The 18,952-nt window shown below is 37.4% G+C and overlaps 1 long non-coding RNA gene across 14 annotated transcripts in view; it reads right to left on the reverse strand.

Annotated features, from left to right (window-relative positions):
* Nucleotides 13,177–18,952, reverse strand: part of LOC109841222 — a 14,901-nt gene continuing 9,125 nt past the window's right edge. For 8 of the 14 annotated variants that reach the window (XR_002247205.1, XR_002247197.1, XR_002247199.1 and 5 more), the window contains 3 exons: nt 16,136–17,791; nt 14,883–15,106; nt 13,177–13,550 (listed from right to left, as the gene is read on the reverse strand). This is a non-coding gene — a long non-coding RNA (uncharacterized LOC109841222). The remainder of the gene's footprint in view (nt 13,551–14,882; nt 15,107–16,135; nt 17,792–18,952) is intronic. The other 6 variants (XR_002247206.1, XR_002247203.1, XR_002247198.1 and 3 more) reach the window with 3 other exon arrangements.

Here is an 18,952-nt window from a genome sequence, read left to right on the forward strand (position 1 = left end):
AGAATCTGATTTCTACAAATAGTAATATGTTTTTTTTCTTACTGATTTTTGCTTGTATACATTAGTAGTACAAAAAATTACAAACGTATTAAGGGTCATACACAATCCAAAATTTAGACACTTAAAATGTAAAGCTCTTATCGTATAACCATTTAGATGCATGCATTGCCTTGCAATGAGTATACTATTCCCCCCCTTAAAATACAACAATATCAATAAATGTTATACGTACGGACGCATTGACTTGATCACCAAACTTAATATTAATTCTAGGTTTGTCAAGATGTAGAGTAGAATCGATGCTTCAGATTCGAGGCACTGATCAAATTTAAAAATTGACTTACTACGGCTGAAAGATTGTTAATTTACCGTCTAGGGGGTAATCAACAAATATTATAATTTCATGGCATTTATTTGTGTGTTAACTGCAAACGTATCCCCTTGTAGTATCACCCATTGTGAATAGACCCTATGTAATTCTATTCTTGCTAATAATATACCCCATACTTTTTTTTAGCTCTTGAAATTGTTAAAGATGTTTTGAGAAGATAGAAAGGGGCCGTTTGTTTCAAAAACACGTACGATTGGATGAAATGGTCCGTCTAGATCTTTTCTGTTGGGTATCTCTAGTCGTGCATTAGGGGCCGTTTGTTTTTAGTGTTTTGGGATGAAAAGAAGAGGAAAGCTGCCACAGTTCTGACAACTGTGGCAGCTTTCCTTCATTTTCATGGTAAAAAAAAAGTTCCAAACGGGCCCAAAGACCCCATATAGTAACCTCAATTGATATATATATATTTTTAATTAAGAATAAAAAATTTCACGAAGAGAATATATTTACACCTGTGCCAACATTACATGAGTTTCTTCACTACAAATAGAATTACATGGATTCTCTCAAAATTGGATGATACTAGGAGGATCTGTTTGCAATTAACTCTTTCTTTTTATATATGCCTTGCTACTCATTGCAAAGTAAATGAGGGGTAGATGAGGTTTATTTATTTTTGGCTTGTTACCGCCATCGTAATTAGCTATTAGCACCGTCCTCATCGTGGTAAACTATGCAATGGTAAAATTTCACACGGGCTAATGCACGTGCCACCCTGACCTTTCTTTTAAACAAAATCTATCTTTCTGTGTACGCATGCAATTTTTGGGCAAAAAAAATGCTACGGCGCTAATAACATGAACACACCCTTTTTGATATAAAAAGTAAATAAAGTATAAAAAAGGCAAATTAATAAGATAATGGCATCAAATTAACGAAGGAAGTTTGGTGGAGGGTAAGTAAAGAAAAGAATAATATACCTTTTGGAGGAGGGTATTCATTTCAACTGCCTCCCTCCGAGAAAAGAAAGGCACCTTGGTCTTCTCTTGCCCTTTCAAAAAAGTCACCATGGATGTGTACATGAACAGGCCGGAATTGTGTTGGAATTGGGCTTATTGGGCCTTAATGGCTTGTTGAGGCCTAAAGGGTACTTTGCGCTTGTAGCGCAGAATTGGCTGTCGATTAGCATGCTTATTATCTTTTACCTAAACCTGGGAGGCCCAAAAGATAATTGGGCTTGAGGGGATAATTAGCAAGGGCAGCTCTTGAGATTTGTTTGAGAAGGCCGGGCTTCTTCCAAATCCATCTTCTCAGAAAAAACATAGGGCCCGGCGACGGCCCCAGTCGAAGCGTTAATCATTTTTAAATATTAAAAGAAATTCCTACTGTAAGGGCTGAGTTTTCGCAATTGGAATTACAATCTGAACCCTAGGGGTGTCCAAAAAGCCCGGAGCCCGGGCCCGGCCCGGTCGTGTAAATATTAAAAGAAATTCCTACTGTAAGGGCTGAGTTTTCGCAATTGGAATTACAATCTGAACCCTAGGGGTGTCCAAAAAGCCCGGAGCCCGGGCCCGGCCCGGTCGTGCGGCCAGATTTGGTCTTTTGACCGTTTTGCCCCTTAAAACGGTCAAAAAACGGCTATTTTTCGAGGGTTTTTTGGTCATTTACCTAGGGGGCTGCTTCTATAAATAGAGGGGGGGTTTCAATTCATTTTCTCACAACAAAACTCATCTATTTCTCTCTCTACTACTCTCTTATACAATCTTATACTATCTCATACTAATATACTATCCTATAATCTTTTGTATTTTCTAATACTTCCAACAAATGGCTTCTGGGTCTGATTATGAAGAGCAACATGCAACTCCTACCGATCCAGAGATGAGTCCTCCTACAACAACTCCTCATCCTACCGGTGTTAATCCTGAATCTGGTGGCGACGAATCTACGGCACCAAGAGCTCCAAAAAGGCCGAGGTCTGATGTATGGAATTTTTTTGAGAAGATAGACGTCACCAAGGATGAACACGGTAGGATCATCTCTCAGAATGCGAAATGTGCGTTGTGCGGCCAGATATTCAAAGCTCATCATAAGAGCGGCACCAACCATCTCAAACGGCATATTGAAAAACACAACAAAGGCCAAAATCTACAAGGTGATATCCGGCAGTCTATGCTTTCCCAATCATCCTCTTCAGGTACCCTCGGCAGTTGGAATTATGACGCTGCCCGAGCCCGGAAATGCGTAATCAGGTTTATTGTTCTTAAAAACCTTCCTTTTAAATTAGTAGAAGATGATGAATTTGAAGATTTATTTAGAGATGGTTTTTATCCTGCATTTACAAAATTTTCTCGTCAAACCTGTCAACGTGATATTTTAAAATATTATGTTGAGGAACAGGGAAAAATAATTTCTTATTTTAAAAATTTAAACTGCAAATTTTCTTTAACTTCTGATATTTGGTCATCTAGAGTGCAAACTGGTTATTTATGTATAACAGCACACTGGATTGATGAAAGTTGGAAAATGTTTAAAAGAGTTGTTTCTTTTATTGCAATTGAAGAGTCACACACTGGTATTAATGTTGCAAATTTAATTGTTGAAGAACTTATGAAACTAGAAATTGATCAAAGAATATTTACTCTTTCACTAGATAATGCAAGTAATAATAATGTAGCTGTTGATTTTCTGAAAATAACTTTGTCATTGCCATGTCATGGTGAGCTTTTTCATGTTAGATGTATCTGTCATATTTTAAATTTAATTGTTCAAAGTGCATTTTCTGAAATTAAACCCATGATAGAAAAAGTTAGAACAGTTACTAATATGCATAATGCTTCTGAAATGAGAATTAAAAGATGGAAACAATGTTGTAAAAGAAAAAATTATAAGCCTAGACTAATTCCAAAAGATGTTGACCATAGGTGGAATTCCACCTATGCAATGTTATCTGTAGCAATAGAATATAAAGAAATTATAAATGATTTTATAAATTTTTATGCTTCTAGTTCTAGCTCTGGTAGTGCTTATGGAATAACTGAAGATGAATGGACAGTTATATGTAAATTAAATGAGATGTTACAAGTTTTTTATGATGCTACTATGTTATTATCTGGTTGTTATTATCCAACTATTACTTTAGCTGCTTTACAAATTTTAAATATTCAAAAAAATTTTACAAAATATCGTATGGATGATATTTTTGGAAGTATAATTTTTGAAATGGAGAGTAAATTTAATAAGTATTTTAGGCCTATTCCTCATATTTTTGGTATTGGTGTTCTTATTGATCCATGCTTGAAGGAAATTGGCCTTCGAAGTTTGTTACAATCATTGTATGGTGGACAGATTATAGACTTAGATGATGGATCCACCCTTACTGCTACTACTCATTATTTAGCTATTAGAAATTATTTTCAAACCTTATATGATGAGTATGCAGCTAGATATGGTGTAGCTACACAACAGTCTTCAGCTTCGGCACCTTCAGCTTCGAGCACAGGTCGAGGTAAAAGTGTAAGTTTTGATAGGTATGCAATGGTAGCTGAACTAACTGGTGGATCTGGAACTTCATCAGGATTAGATGTTTCTGAAATAGATGAATATTTTTCTGCTTCTTTAGTTAGATGTCAAGGAAATGCTTTAGATATTTTGCAATGGTGGAAAGTATATGGATCAGTTTCATATCCTATACTTTCCACCATGGTTCGTGACTTACTATCAGTGCAGGTTTCGACTGTAGCCTCGGAATCCGCTTTCAGCACAGCAGGACGTTTGATCGACGACCACAGGACATGCTTAGATCCGTATACTGTACAAGCGGTGATGTGCTTACAGGATTGGTGGAGATACGAGAAGCGAACACAAGGCATCGAACGGATTGCTATGATTGAAGATAAATTTGAAGAGTTGGGACTAGCAGATAGATATAATGATTAGATAATATTCATAAAATTGTAATTTTGTTTTCTTAGCTTTAAATTTGAATTAAATTATTTCGAAAAAAGTTGCAAATGATAGTGATATGGGTGAGTAGGTGCCAACCTAGTTGGGATGTACTCATCTATTGTGATGCGACGAATTTCGAAATAAATTTATACTTGTAAAGGATTTGTAAAGGATTTACCGATTATTAATAAAGAAGTTATTTTTATCATTTTTTGTACTTGTAATTTATGTCATTTCATTTCAAGCTATTAATTAAATTTATGACATTTTTTATAATAATTTATGGTTTATGGTTTTGTTAAAATTAAAAAAAAAAATTCTAAAAAAAAATCAAACCGGGCCGGCCCGGTGTCCGGCCCGCTCAGGCCCGGGCCCGGGCCCGGGTCCGGGCTTGGGTTTTGCCCGGCCCGGGCCCGGTTTTTCGGGCCGGGCCGGGCCGGGCCGGCCCGGATGGACAGCCCTACTGAACCCCATCTGCATCTTACAGGCAAAACGTACATTGTAAATGTAATGTTCAAATTTGCGTAAGTTGTCGACTATAATTATAGGTGTTTCCGCCCCTCTTCCTCCAATGATGATCGCAAATGTATTTATCAGACGCGGTGAAACAAATAGCTGCAACTGAATCAATTGAGCTTTGCAAAAATTGATGCCCAACCTAACGAGTAACAATCAAAAATAAAAAAAGCTCACAGCGCACTATTCAATTGAGCCTTGTAATTGTATTTTTTACCCCAAGTTAGTGTAGTTTTCAAACCAAATCAAATCAATGTTCCATCTCTAATCCAAAAACCCATTACGCTTAATTTGGCGCTTAGGGCCTGTTTGGTTCACCAAGGACTAGGAATAGGATTAGGAATCCTATTTAATTTATGGATTCCAACCTATTCCATAAAAATTTTATAGACAAGTTTGAGATTTATGGAATCCCACTTTTTTTGGCTTTTAATGTTTGTTTCACCCAAAGGATTAGTAATCCCACTTTTATAGAATTGTTCCAATTCCTAATACCAAGTTTGGTTCAATGAGTCAAATTTTTTTGGGATCGTCACTGTAGCAACGGAAATAACCCCCAAAAAAACAGATTTTCTTGCATCAACCACTGTAGCAACGGCTATTTAAGCCCCCAATTGCTTATTTCCAGCAAAATAAACACCGTAGCAACGGTAATAAGCCCAGGAATCAGAAATTGCAAGCATCAAGCACTGTAGCAACGGTTGTTTATAGTAATCACTGTAGCAACGGCTAGTACAAGGGGTATGGTGTCTATAAATACACCTTGAGGCCTCACATATAATCCCATCTTTCTCATTTTTCCACCCAAGAAAAATTCCCAAGCTCTTCAATTTGCTGCAGGATGATATCAGAAGGGTGCCATGCTAATTATGAAGTTTATTGCGACTGCAATCTCCAAACACCGATGAAAGTGTGCAAGAATGGAAAAAATAAGGGTAGGTGTTATTGGGGGTGTGCAAAATTCCCAAATAAAGAATGCAAGCTACACAAGGAAATGAGAAAAAAGCAACAAACCCAACAGCAAGGAGGTAAACAACCTATGTCAAAAACAGCAACAAACCCAAGTCACAGGAGACAAACAAGCTCAGCACAAAACAGGCACAAACCCACCCAGCAAGGAGCTAAACAAGCTCTGAACAAAACAGAAACAAACCAAGGGTCAAGAGCTACACAAGCTCTGAACAAAACATAAACAAACCCCGGGGGCCAAGAGGTACACAAGCTCTGGACAAAACAGAAACAAACCCAGGGGTCAAGAGCTACACAAGCTCAGAACCAAAAAACAACAAACCCAGCAGCAAGGAGGTAGACAACCTACAACGAAAACAGCAACAAACCCAGGGGTCAAGAGCTACACAAGCTCAAAAGAAAAAAGCAACAAACCCAACAGCAAAGGAGGTAAACAACCTCTGTCAAAAACAGCAACAAACCCAAGTCACAGGAGACAAACAAGCTCAGCACAAAACAGGCACAAACCCACCCAGCAAGGAGCTACACAAGCTCTGAACAAAACTTATTCAAACCAAGGGTCAAGAGCTACACAAGCTCTGAACAAAACATAAACAAACCCAGGGGTCAAGAGCTACACAAGCTCAAAAGAAAAAAGCAACAAACCCAACAGCAAAGGAGGTAAACAACCTCTGTCAAAAACAGCAACAAACCCAAGTCACAGGAGACAAACAAGCTCAGCACAAAACAGGCACAAACCCACCCAGCAAGGAGCTACACAAGCTCTGAACAAAACTTATTCAAACCAAGGGTCAAGAGCTACACAAGCTCTGAACAAAACATAAACAAACCCAGGGGTCAAGAGCTACACAAGCTCTGGACAAAATAGAAACAAACCCAAGAAAACATAAACAAACCCAGGGGTCAAGAGCTACACAAGCTCAGAACAAAAAAACAACAAACCCAGCAGCAAGGAGGTAGACAACCTACAACGAAAACAGCAACAAACCCAAGTCACAGGAGACAAACAAGCTCAGCACAAAACAGGCACAAACCCACCCAGCAAGGAGCTAAACAAGCTCTGAACAAAACAGAAACAAACCAAGGGTCAAGAGCTACACAAGCTCTGAACAAAACATAAACAAACCCAGGGGTCAAGAGCTACACAAGCTCTGGACAAAACAGAAACAAACCCAGGGGTCAAGAGCTACACAAGCTCAGAAGAAAAAAGCAACAAACCCAACAGCAGCAGCAAATGCTGCACAAAGCAACCAGCAGCAGCAACTGCTGCACAAAGCAACCAGCAGCAGCAACTGCTGCAGAAAGCACAAAACAGGCACAAACTAGCAACCAGCAGCAGCAAATGCTGCACAAAGCAACCAGCAGCAGCAGCAAATGCTGCACAAAGCAACCAGCAACTCATGCTGCTGCAGAAAACTCAAAACAGGCACAAACCAGCAACCAGCAACAGCATGAGTTGCAGAAAGCTCAAAACATGAGCTCACCCAAACATTTCAAGTATCAGCATGAGCTGCAGAAAGCTTACCTGATATCAAAATATAATCGGAAAATTCATCTTGGGGGGGCAGAGCACGTTCTGTGTTGTTTTGGGGGCTGGAAGCAATTTTCCCTTTTCAAAACCGTTCTATTTGCAAACTTATTTTTCAAAAATGATCCTTTTTAATTTAATTTGCAAAACTGATCTGGGGCTGAAATCAGATAGTTTTTTAAAAAAAAAAAATTCTCAAACTTTACGGGACTTTAAGGGGCTGTTTGGTTCAATAGAGTGTAGGAATAGGATTAGGAATCCTATTTTATTTATGGATTCCAACATAATCCATAAAAATTTTATAGACAAGTTGAAGTTTTATGGAATCCTATTTTTTTGGCATTCTATGTTTGTTTCACCCAAAGGATTAGGACTCTAACATTTATAGAATTGGTCCAATTCCTAATACCATGTTTGCTTTAAAAAGTCTCTTTTTTGGGAATAAACACTGTAGCAACAGCAGCCTCTTTATCAATTTAAAAATCCCTGTAGCAACAGCTAGAAGAGGCCATAATTTCATAATTTGTGTTGGAATCACTGTAGCAACGGCTGTGGGAAACATCAAACCTTGTGGACTGCCTAACAAGCTCATGTATGACATTGGCGGCTGTGTCATCCCACCATAATTACCATCCCATGGTGGGAATGGTGAGAAAGTATGCTGAGGTGAGGTGAATGGCTGTGGTCGAACAGGCATGTAGTTCATGTTAATCCCTGATGTAGGACTTGGCATTGCATTCGAATGAGAAGGCACGCTTTGCTTATCTGCCGGATTGTTAGCCATACCTAATATATTTTGTAAGCATAGCCATATTAACAATAAAGAAATATAAAACAATATGGGATATGTATGCATTTAGCAGGGAATATAGTAAACGATGATATTTCTAGTTCAAACAACATAACAAAATAGCAAGTGATAAAAGTAGTAATGGTTTGTTACAAGCAAAGAAACAATAAACGATATCGATGCGAACAGTATGTTAAAATTCACCAAGTTATTACATAGCAACAATAAACGATATCGATGCGAACAGTATGTTAAAATTCACCAAGTTATTACATAGCCATAGGACAAATGTCACACTAAGTTAAACCGCTCTCTATTGTGTTACCACCATTGTACTTTGCACAATAATCCACCCACATCGCCCAAGCAATTTGATCTCGTAACTCCTTCCATTCATTTCTAACATCTCGATCCTCTCTTTGTGACCTACTTTGAGTATAGTCCATCACATTTGAATCGTCCTCATTTGTCTCTTCCCCAGTATCTTCATCAATTTCAACATTTTCATTTAAAATATCATCATCCGGATCCTCCAAGGCAATAAAGTTGTGCAACACAGTACACGCTAGTACAATGTCCACTTGAGTGGGAAATGGATAATTCGGTTAATAAATTATTCATAATGTGCACAAGTGAGAATGAATACCATCGTAAACTCGGAGACCGTAAGGCTGTGGCCTAGACAGGGCGTCTTGTAATACCCTATAATCATTTGCTGCCCCCTCCCAGCCAGCCAAGACATAAGTAAATAGTTTATTGGGGGTGCAGGCTGCTAAGATGTTTTGGGTGACCCCTTTTCGCCCTCTAAACCGTGCAACTAGGTCACTAGGTAACACCGCGTCGACGTGTGTGCCATCTATCAAACCAATGCAGTCCTATAAAAATTATAAATTATACATAGTTAAATAAAAAAAAGTTTATTTGGAAAATTATTAAGTTGTATGTATTTAATTTACCTTAAAGTACGGAAAATAATTTGAGTTGTTTGCAATCTCCTCGGGAACTTCTTTTGGGGCTTGCTTCATGTACCGATCACGTAATCCATTCATTGCTTGCAAGACTTTATTGAAATACCTGCTAACTGTTTCCCCTGATCTTATGAACTCAGTTCTCATTATTCTATTTTTAGTTTTGTGCCCTATAATACTCAGGAACATATCAAGCTGTTCTTCAACTTGAACGTGTCTCGTATCTTTTAATAAACCGTTTGCTTTCATTACTTCAACAAGTTTAAAAAAGGCCATCAGTCTCATTCTAATATAAGATTGGCAGCTATCTTGATAGCCCTCCAGTACACGTCTGAAATGAGCCTCTCTAAAATATATTTTCCTGACCCTTTCTTGCTGCGAACAATTTGGTATTCTCTTGCGCTTAGCACGCATTCTCAAAATACATGTTACCAAAGTGACCACGGCGCAGACAGCTGTATTAGCACACATCCTCTTCAATTCTTCCTCATCTTCCATATCCATCTACAACCGTTTTAAAATTATCATACAGTTATAGCTTAAGATGGCTACTTATTTCTTGTCAAATTTAAGTAGATAATTGATACAAATATTTATTTCTTTTAAAGCAAGAAATCTAATTGAAATGAAAATTATTTTTTAAAGCAAGAAATCTAATTGAAATGAAAATTATTTTAACTAATGTTGCATTCCATCTCACACAATTCTAAACAAGCAAGATAGACCCAAAACAAACAAACTATATGGTTAGATTACTAATAATTTACACGCACACAAACAAATGAAATAAAGTAAAAAAAAACAGCAATTTAAGTTATTAAAAGACTGATTTGAAACATATTATGAAATTAATCTCTACACAGATACCCGCATGAAATTAATCTACCTAACAACCTAATTCTTGCACATTTACAAAAAATCCACTACACAGATACCCGCATGAATTGTTTTGCTGTAATATTATGAAATTAATCGCTTAAATCATTGAAATTGCTATCAGCCTCTATTTCTCATATGCTTCAAAATTAAAATTAATTCCTCAAATCACTGGAGAAATAAGCCAAAGCAAGAGAGGAAAATTTTTATACCTTACTGCAGAGGAGGGAAATGCCGACGTTCAAGCAAAAAACCCACCGAAGTCAAAGAAAACACCGTAGCCACACTCCAACCAGAACAAGATCGAGAAAGAGGTCTGAACCCAAGTTGAAGAAGACCCCAACCAGAAGGGATCACCAAGAATCGAAGGCAAGAAACCCACCAACAAGCTCGTGGAAAACAAAGCTAGGGTTTCGAGAAAGAGGCTATAACCCAAGTTGAAGAAGGCGAAGCGCGGGAGCAGAGGCGCGAAGAAGAAGGCGATGAGGCGGGAGCGGAACAGCGATTCCAGATCTAGGGATCGAAATCGTGAAGATGAGGAATCGGAATCGACGACATAGCGCCCTGTCAGAAATCTCGCCCAAATCCGAACCCAACGCTCGGATTTGGGTTTCTATAAAAAACGACAACTGTAGCTACTTTATGGAAATTGTAATCCCAAAATTTTTGCTGAGCCAAACTCCAGAATAGGATTCACAAAGAATCCAAAAATTACAAAAATGCCACTGTCAGAGCCCAAATACTAATCCTATTCTATAAAAGGGTGAAACAAACAGGCCCTAAGTCCCGTGAAGTTTAACAGTCATTTTATTAAGGGGCTGTTTGGTTGTTGTTGGTAAAGTTGTGTATTTATGACACAACTTGGTAAGTTGTTGTCCACTTCATCAATTTCACTTTTATACTTTTCTTTGTTTGTTTTTTATTTCATTGGAATCATAAATTACTTGTTTGGTTTGCAAATGTAACTTTATTTATTTGTTTGAAAAGTAAAAAAGTGGTCCATACTCAAATGATCATATTGGTAGGAATTATTTTTTATTATTTTTTACTGACTTCAATGTTAGCTTTCTCCTAAAATCATATCTTTTTTTTATGAAATCACTTTACAAGTCACATCAGCATATGAAATCACTTTACACTATTTTCACAACTACAAACAAACAATTAAAAGTGATGAAAGCTGACATTAGGACCCACTTTTTTACAATTTCCATCCTTTTACATGGTAAAAACATACAACTAAAGAGCCCCTAAGCTGCTAAACTTCACGGGACTTGGAGTTCCGTGAAGTTCGTTTACTAATTTAAAACCAAACCAACACTCCATTCATCGTCTTCAACCATGTGACCTCCCCTTTTCCAAAACCAAACCTGCCATTTGCGAGAGCTTCAGCAGGCTTCCCCATCTCCCTCCCATGTGACCTCCCCTCACTCCATTCATCGTCTTCAACCTCCGAGCTCTCTCTAATGGCAGCCTCCCCTTTCACCCTCATCATCCTCATCTCCTCCCTCATCCACCTCCTCTCAAACGCTCAAGATGCTGATGGGGCAACCTCACATTCCCAACCACAAGGCTCAGGCTTTTGGGAAATTTTAATTGCAGAATGGAAGAAACTGAGGATAGGAATAGGCAGGGTCGGTTCTGAGATTTTAGGGGTCCTGTGCGAAAAGTAAACACATGACACTTCTCTATATACAAAATATCAATAAATTCCAATTTGCTCTTTTGGAGGAGAGAGCGGCGGCCAAATCTGATTTGTGATTCTGTGAAGATTGGTTGCTTCTTTTGAAGGAGGGACTGGAAGAAACTGAGGATAGGAATAGGATCCATGGAGGGAAGTGGCGCAGGAAAAGGTGGGGCGGAGGTGGCCGAAGTGAGTGGGGGTGGAGAACTCCCCAACTGCTGCAAGAAAGCCACGGCTTCGTTGCCCGAATCAGAGGCCAAGTTGCATGCCACCATCGTCTCCGGCTGGCTTTCGGAGACTCCTTTGTCAACAGGTCAATATCTTGAAATTTATCTGCTGCGCCAAGAGATTGGGATTGAGGTAGATGGTAAGAATTACGTTGGGGGAAATCTACCAAAGCTAGCTGCATCACCAAGAAAAAAGAAAGAAATTTTTGGCGTAGAGCAAAAATGAGAAGAAAGAAGAAGAAAATAAAATTTTTGGGGTGCGTAAGCTCACGGGTGTCCCGTGAAGTATTTTGAACTTTGAAACATAGCGATACTTCAAGTGAAGTTTAGCAGCTTAACAAAATAACTGCTAAACTTCACGGGACTTTAAAGTCTCATGAAGTTTAGGAACTTTATTCGCAAAAACCAAGTTGGTTTCAGCCTTGTTAAGCTGCTAAACTTCACGGGACGGGACTTCAAGTCCCGTGAAGTTTGAAAACTTTTTTCGCAAAAACCGACCTGGTTTCAACCCCAAGTCGGTTTTTGCAAATAAAATTAAAAGGGGTAGTTTTTGGTGAATAAGTTTGCAAATAGGACGGTTTTGAAAATTTGTCCATTAATTAAGTGCTGAGCTGGCAGATGCAAAACCGCTACGTGTGAGTCACTGGGTGGAGTCGCAAGCGATGCTGCCTATTATTAATAAAGGTGGGTTTAAGAATAAAATCAGCTCTCTTAATAACAAGAGACGATGAGAGTTTCGTAAAAATTTCATTTGCTACTGTAAACTTAGATACAAATCCACCTCAGCCCACCAGTGAAAGAGAGACGGAAAGTACAGCGATGAAAAATTCACTGACCACACGTTTTTCCAACAACCCATGATCATCAGTGGTTTAATTCAATTAAAAAAAAACAACCAATCCCAAGCTCAAAACAATCAGTAATGGCAGAAAAGAACTTGAATATCATTTTCTTGCAAAAATACCTTTGTGCAACTTTTATGCAATAATCACCCCTGCAGGCTATGTTGGAACCCAATTAGGAAATGCATAGACCTGGAGTATTTGATCTCACGGAAATGAAAGCTAATAACACAGATAAAAACTAAAGGCCAGAAGCGATAAAATTCAGAACAATGTTTCGTAGGCATGCTCAAAAAACTTGAGCGTGTCGAAAAATTATCACAAAGACGAATTCTTCAAACACGCAAACCCGATATCTGATCAAAGTACATGTTCATCTGAACTACCGTGAGCACCGTTATTGAAAAAAAAAAGACAATCAGATGAAAATCAGCTAAAACGTAACACAGGCAAAATGCAAGAACGATCATCGTCAAGGGGGGAAAACAAAGGCTTTGAAATAACTTAGATAAATCACTAAATAACAAAATCAATAGACAAGCGCAAGACTCTAATACTATATCACCGTGTAACATATAACAAATATATATACTAGAAGAGTCAGGACGAGCATGTTTTAGTTCCAGAACCATAGAGCTGTCACTGAAAATGGTACATCACTTTACGCACACTTCATCCATAAATATCGAGAGAGAGTTCCTCTCAACATGCAAAACCAATGATCTTTCTCAAATATATATATCGCCATGTAAGAGTCACGGCTCAGAGAAAGGTCACGGCGAGTCATCTCTCCTGATGCTTCGAAGAATCTGCGACTCCAAATAGTTCGCTGGCAGCTTCTTATTTGAACTCTCACGATTTGAACTTGTTAACCCTGTTTAAGTTTATAAAAAAGGAGCTGGTTTTAGGACGCAGTCATCCACGGTTTTCTATATTGTTACTCAAAACTGAATTTAAAATATAGCTCCAACCTGAAAACTATTAATTCTAAAATGAATGATAAGTATGCAAGTATATTTTTTAGATATCAATAAAATAACTTCAGTATAGATTATGAAAGGGATTTTCTCAAGGAAAAGAAAGGAGTAGGAAACTGGGTGGAAACCTCAGATTTGCCCTTTTGAAGCTTTTTTTATATCCGGAGAAAACCAAGCCTCTCTTCATTTACAGGTTTGCAATCTAATAAACGGCTGTAAATTTGACATGTGCATGCTACAGAGAGATGAGATCCTCTGATGTTCTATTGTGTCGCAGAGACTCTCTATTTTCCTATAGATATTGAACGTAAATCCGTTATCAGGTACAAATTACAGCAAAAATACAACTTCTTTCAATTAATTGACCTATGTGCTAATAAAAAAGTTTACGGATATAAGAGGTTAGCTTCTTACAGTACAGGGGTGTATGTGCACTTAACCCAGTATAAATTCCGGTAACACAGCATAACACATTCTGTTATCGGCAAATCATCATAAGCTTATCATATTGTTTGAAATAATAAATAAATGAAAAATAAGAAAATGAAACTTGGACAGTGGCGGATCTAGAATTGAGGGACAATGGTGTCACTACATAATTAATAAATATAAATTTTACAATTATAGTCAAGAGTTTTCATGTTTGGGAAAAAGTACCTAACCGCATCATTAGTGACACTATGGAAAGCATATTTTCTCAGTATATAACGTCAATGAGCAATCATTGAGCTAATCATCACTCATTTATTCCGCCACTTTTTGTTAACTTCATTGCATAACTCTTCTAGTAGTTACCTTAGCCACATATAAAATCAGCGACATCTTCAAATCATAATACACAAAATAGTTTTAAGGTTAATTGCACTTAAATACCCTATAGTTTCACCTACTTTGCACATATGGACTCCCAGTTGTATTTGACTGCACTTAAATACCATAAAATTTCTAAAAGTTGCACTTTAATACCCTCAGTTATGCAAACGAGAGAGTTTCTCCCCAAGAGTTCTCATGAGACACTCACATACTAAATTTAGAATATTTTAACTCTTAATATATGATAAATTCTATTTTAAAATATCCCAAAGGGATAAAATTGTTCCATTAGAACAATTTTCCCACTTGACCCCAATTTGTCCCAACCAATAACCCCCCCTAAATATCAAGGGAAAAAAATAGAGGGCAACAAACTAGAGAGCATTTCAATTTATCGCTATAAAAAAAGTTATAACCTGTACGGGGATGTCCTTTCCCACCTCCAACCTCTTTGCCTCAGCCTAGAAAGGAGAATTGATAATAGCAGCAGCAGTTAGAATCCTCAGGCACAACCAAAGTCTTGTATCTCCTCTCTTTTTTCATTCAGCCAGAGTATACACGCTTACTCAATGCTTGCAACAGTATTTGCCATGTGTTGATTTTGGGGTTGATTTGTAGATGTGATGATTTGAGAGGCAATCTTATAAATGTTAACACATTGAAGGGCATACGAAAAAGGAAAAACAAAAAACAAAAAAATATGCTAGTTCATTAACAGAAACAGAAAGGGGATTTGAAGCTATCAAAAAACAATATTTGTGCCAATAATAACCAAGCATAACCAAAGGTTAATATATATCACAATCATCCACTCCACAGCCTGTAAGAATAAATCGACAAAATATCTTGGAGGAACAAAATTCTTTTACAAAAAAATAAATACTAAAGCAGAAAGATTTAAACAAGAGATGGTAAACAAGATAAATTATCTAAACACGAAGAAAGCATAAATTAGAAAAAAGAATAAACAATGGCTCAAATATGCCAGCCTACCAAACATGATAGCTTAGGGAAAATTCTTATCCCCTTCTCTCTTTTCCTACGCAGTATAACCAAAAATAAATGGCATCAGGGGTTTCCTCGATACCATTAAATGCATCACAGGTATAATTTTGGGAGCAGCTACGCATTGTGAGTCAAAATGTTGGGACAAAAGAAGAAACATGTGAGAAAAAGAGGGCAAGGATAAACAAGGACAAAGAAGAAACCTGTAAGCAATGGTTAGCAGACCATCCAGGCTTGCCTCGCCATTGTAATAATGCAAATAACAAGCTTAAACAAACAAATACTTAACAAAGAAAGTCTATCATGGGCCAATCATGTTTACAATAACCATTTTCATGGAAAAAACTATACTTAATATTTTTTTTTAAATCTGAGGGGGGTTTTTGCGCGGGGAGGAGGGGGGGTCGGGGGCAGCGGGTGAGATTTCTACAGAAATCAAAAGCAACATAAATAAAATAAATCATGTTATCATCACAAAACATAAAACTCGAGAACAAATTAAATCAGTCACTCTTCCAGAATGCAAATAATATCCTGCAAGTACTTTGAGATTCAGATTTACAAAAGCTTTGGACATTTCCAAACCTTTGGGTAGAAATGGGTGGTGTTTTTTTTTGGTGGGGGTATATCCAAATGGGCCAAACTTAGGGGTTGTGAAACTTACCATTAAAAATCTACAGAAAATACCAAAATGGCTGGAAAACTGCCTCGCCATTGGGGATAAAAAGTAGGTGACAGCCTGAAAAGATTTACACCAAAACAAATATCTCGTCAAAGAGGCCAAATCATTGTCACCTCTCAGAAGGAAGAAGAGAAATAAGATTTGAGGGGCTAATACGCAATGTTTTCTATAGAAAACCCTCTATATGTTTCTTTTATCTCATCTTGCGCTTTGATGAAGGCAATAAGAGAGAAGACCTTGGGAAAACCATCAATATAGAGGACAGCATAGATTTTTTTTAACTCGTTTTTTTTGGTTGAATTATGCAGTTTGTGCAACAAATGCATAAAGGGCTTTTTTTATTGGTTCTTTGTCAAGTTACGCAGTTTGTGCAACCAAATAAAGGGTTGTTTCCATATATACCCCTCAAAATCACAAGTAATTTTAAAATTAGCCCCAAAATCATCAAAACTGTTATGAGCCCCCAGGAAAGTATATCCTCCATATCAATGAATGGTTTCAATTGATGCCTGCAATGTAGCAGACCATCCAGGACTGCCCAGCCATTGCAATATACACATAGCAAAAGGTTAAATGAATAAATATGCAAAACAAAGTTTCCATAAGAACCAACCATGTTCCAACAAAAAATTTCATTGGGAAAACCATATTTACTTAATTCTTTAAAAGGAGGGAAGCAAAGCAAATTAGCAGAATAAAACACTAATGTCACCTCTTATCTGCAGAGAAATACAATGCAACTAACACTTGGGCACCACATTGAAAGGCACACCCAAAAAAAGAAAAGAAAAAATAAAGAACAGAGTTTGGGGCTCTTTATGAGCAACAATTCAGAAGTTGAAAAGAAAAGAAAAGAAAGGGGGAAAAAGAAGACTCAGATCAGCCCTTCTAATCAGATATGAGGTATGGTAGCAAGCATACATAGTCTGCAAGTAGCAGAGCAGCCAAGCCTACCTCGCCATTACACGAGAAATGCATAAAGTCCGAAGGAACAACAATCGGTTCCAGTTTGTTGAAACTGTGGTAAAAAAAAGGGGTTAATTGCAGATAAACCCCCAAAATACGGTTTACAAAAGGGAAGTTCAACAAAAAAAATATGCTCTCTTGTTTTAACCACGTAGTTTACAAAAACGTTTTGAGTTTGTGGAAACTACATTGTTAAAATAGGAATTAAGGCATGTTGTACTACACCGATTCTCAGGTTGATACTTTCCCTGATTTCTTTCTCAACTGAGAGGGTGAATCATCATCGTCTTGGAGACAGAAAAATAAGCAAGACTTGGGGGACCAATATCAGAATACTAAACTTAAAAGAAGGAAAGAAGCTAAACATATCCTAAAGGAGTTTTCTACCCGCAGAAAGGCATCATTCAAAGCAAGAAAATCATCATAAAATCACTCAAAGCAAGAAAAATCATCATAAAATAAAGAAATAAATGACCACCATTAACTTAGGAGTCTTTTGCGCCAAACTGACACAAATTATTCATGAAATAGTAACAAATGGTTGCTTGCACTGTCAGCAAACCATCCACAATTGCCTTGCCGCAGTAGGATGCAAGAGAAAAGGTTCAGAGAGAGAGAGTTATCTGCAACACCCCAAATCCTTGCCGCAGTAGGATGTAAGAGAAAAGTTTCCTAAGAACCAATCATGTTCCCACAATCATTTTTCGTTGGGAAAACCATAATTACTTAACCATACTTTTAAAGGGAGAAATTAGGAAAACATGATATTCAGAATAAAACATAATGTTTCATCTATTCTGTAGAGAACTATAACGAATCTCTAAAAACTTGGGCACCATATGAGAAAGTACAAAGAGAACAAATATTTTGTTTTTTGCCTCTCCTCATCAGCAAAAAATCATGCAAGAAAATTAAACATAAAGGAGACTCAGATCAGCCCTTTTAATCAGACACGAGGGTATGGCTGCAAGCATGCGTGACCTACAAAATAACAGACCATCCTAGCCTGCCTCGCCATTACCAGAGAAATGTAGAACACTTGAAGCAACAAAAATAGTTATAGTTAAGGGATTGGTTTTATGAACAAATCTTAAAGTTGAGGGGGTTTTCCAGATAATCATCCAAAGTTAAGGGGAGTTTTCTGAAATTTAGCCTATTCTTAACCACATAAACATTTTGAGTTTCATGGAAACAGTGGTTAAAATAAGAGTAAATGCATGTTGTTCTACACTGGTTTTCAGGTTGTTGTTTTCCCCAAATCAAGAGAAAACAAAACCCCAATCCTAATGAAGCGGGCAAATCATCATCGTCTCCGAGACGGAAAAATAAGCAAGATATGAGATACCAATATCAGAACAACAAATGTAAATGCAGGAAACATACTAAAAGACATCTTTAAAGAATTCTTTTCTTCAAGGAACGGCATCGCACATGCTTTAAAATCAAGAGAACATCTTCATACAGATAAATAAATAAATAAATAATAAGGGTAAATTTCAGAAAACAACCATGAACTTTGGGGCATTTGGCAAAAACTATCATAGACTATTCAATATTCTATGCAGTACTGACAAATGGCTGTAAAGTAGTGGCCTGTGATATAGCAAAATGTCCAAGATTGCGTCGCTATAGTCAAAATGTAAAAATCCGAGTTAAATACATAACAATAAAAGACTGATTAAGGGTCTAAACCCAAATCCTAACACTTATTTCATATCTCTCATTCTCTCCCATCTTTTCTGCAAATTACTAAAATAACTGCAAACTGCCTTGCCATTGGAAGAGTTATCTTACTTCACCGAAATGGCTGCAAACTCACCTCGCCAGTGGAAA

Source organism: Asparagus officinalis, chromosome 5 (genome assembly GCF_001876935.1).
Source record: "Asparagus officinalis chromosome 5, Aspof.V1, whole genome shotgun sequence".
Taxonomy (NCBI): Eukaryota; Viridiplantae; Streptophyta; class Magnoliopsida; order Asparagales; family Asparagaceae; genus Asparagus; species Asparagus officinalis.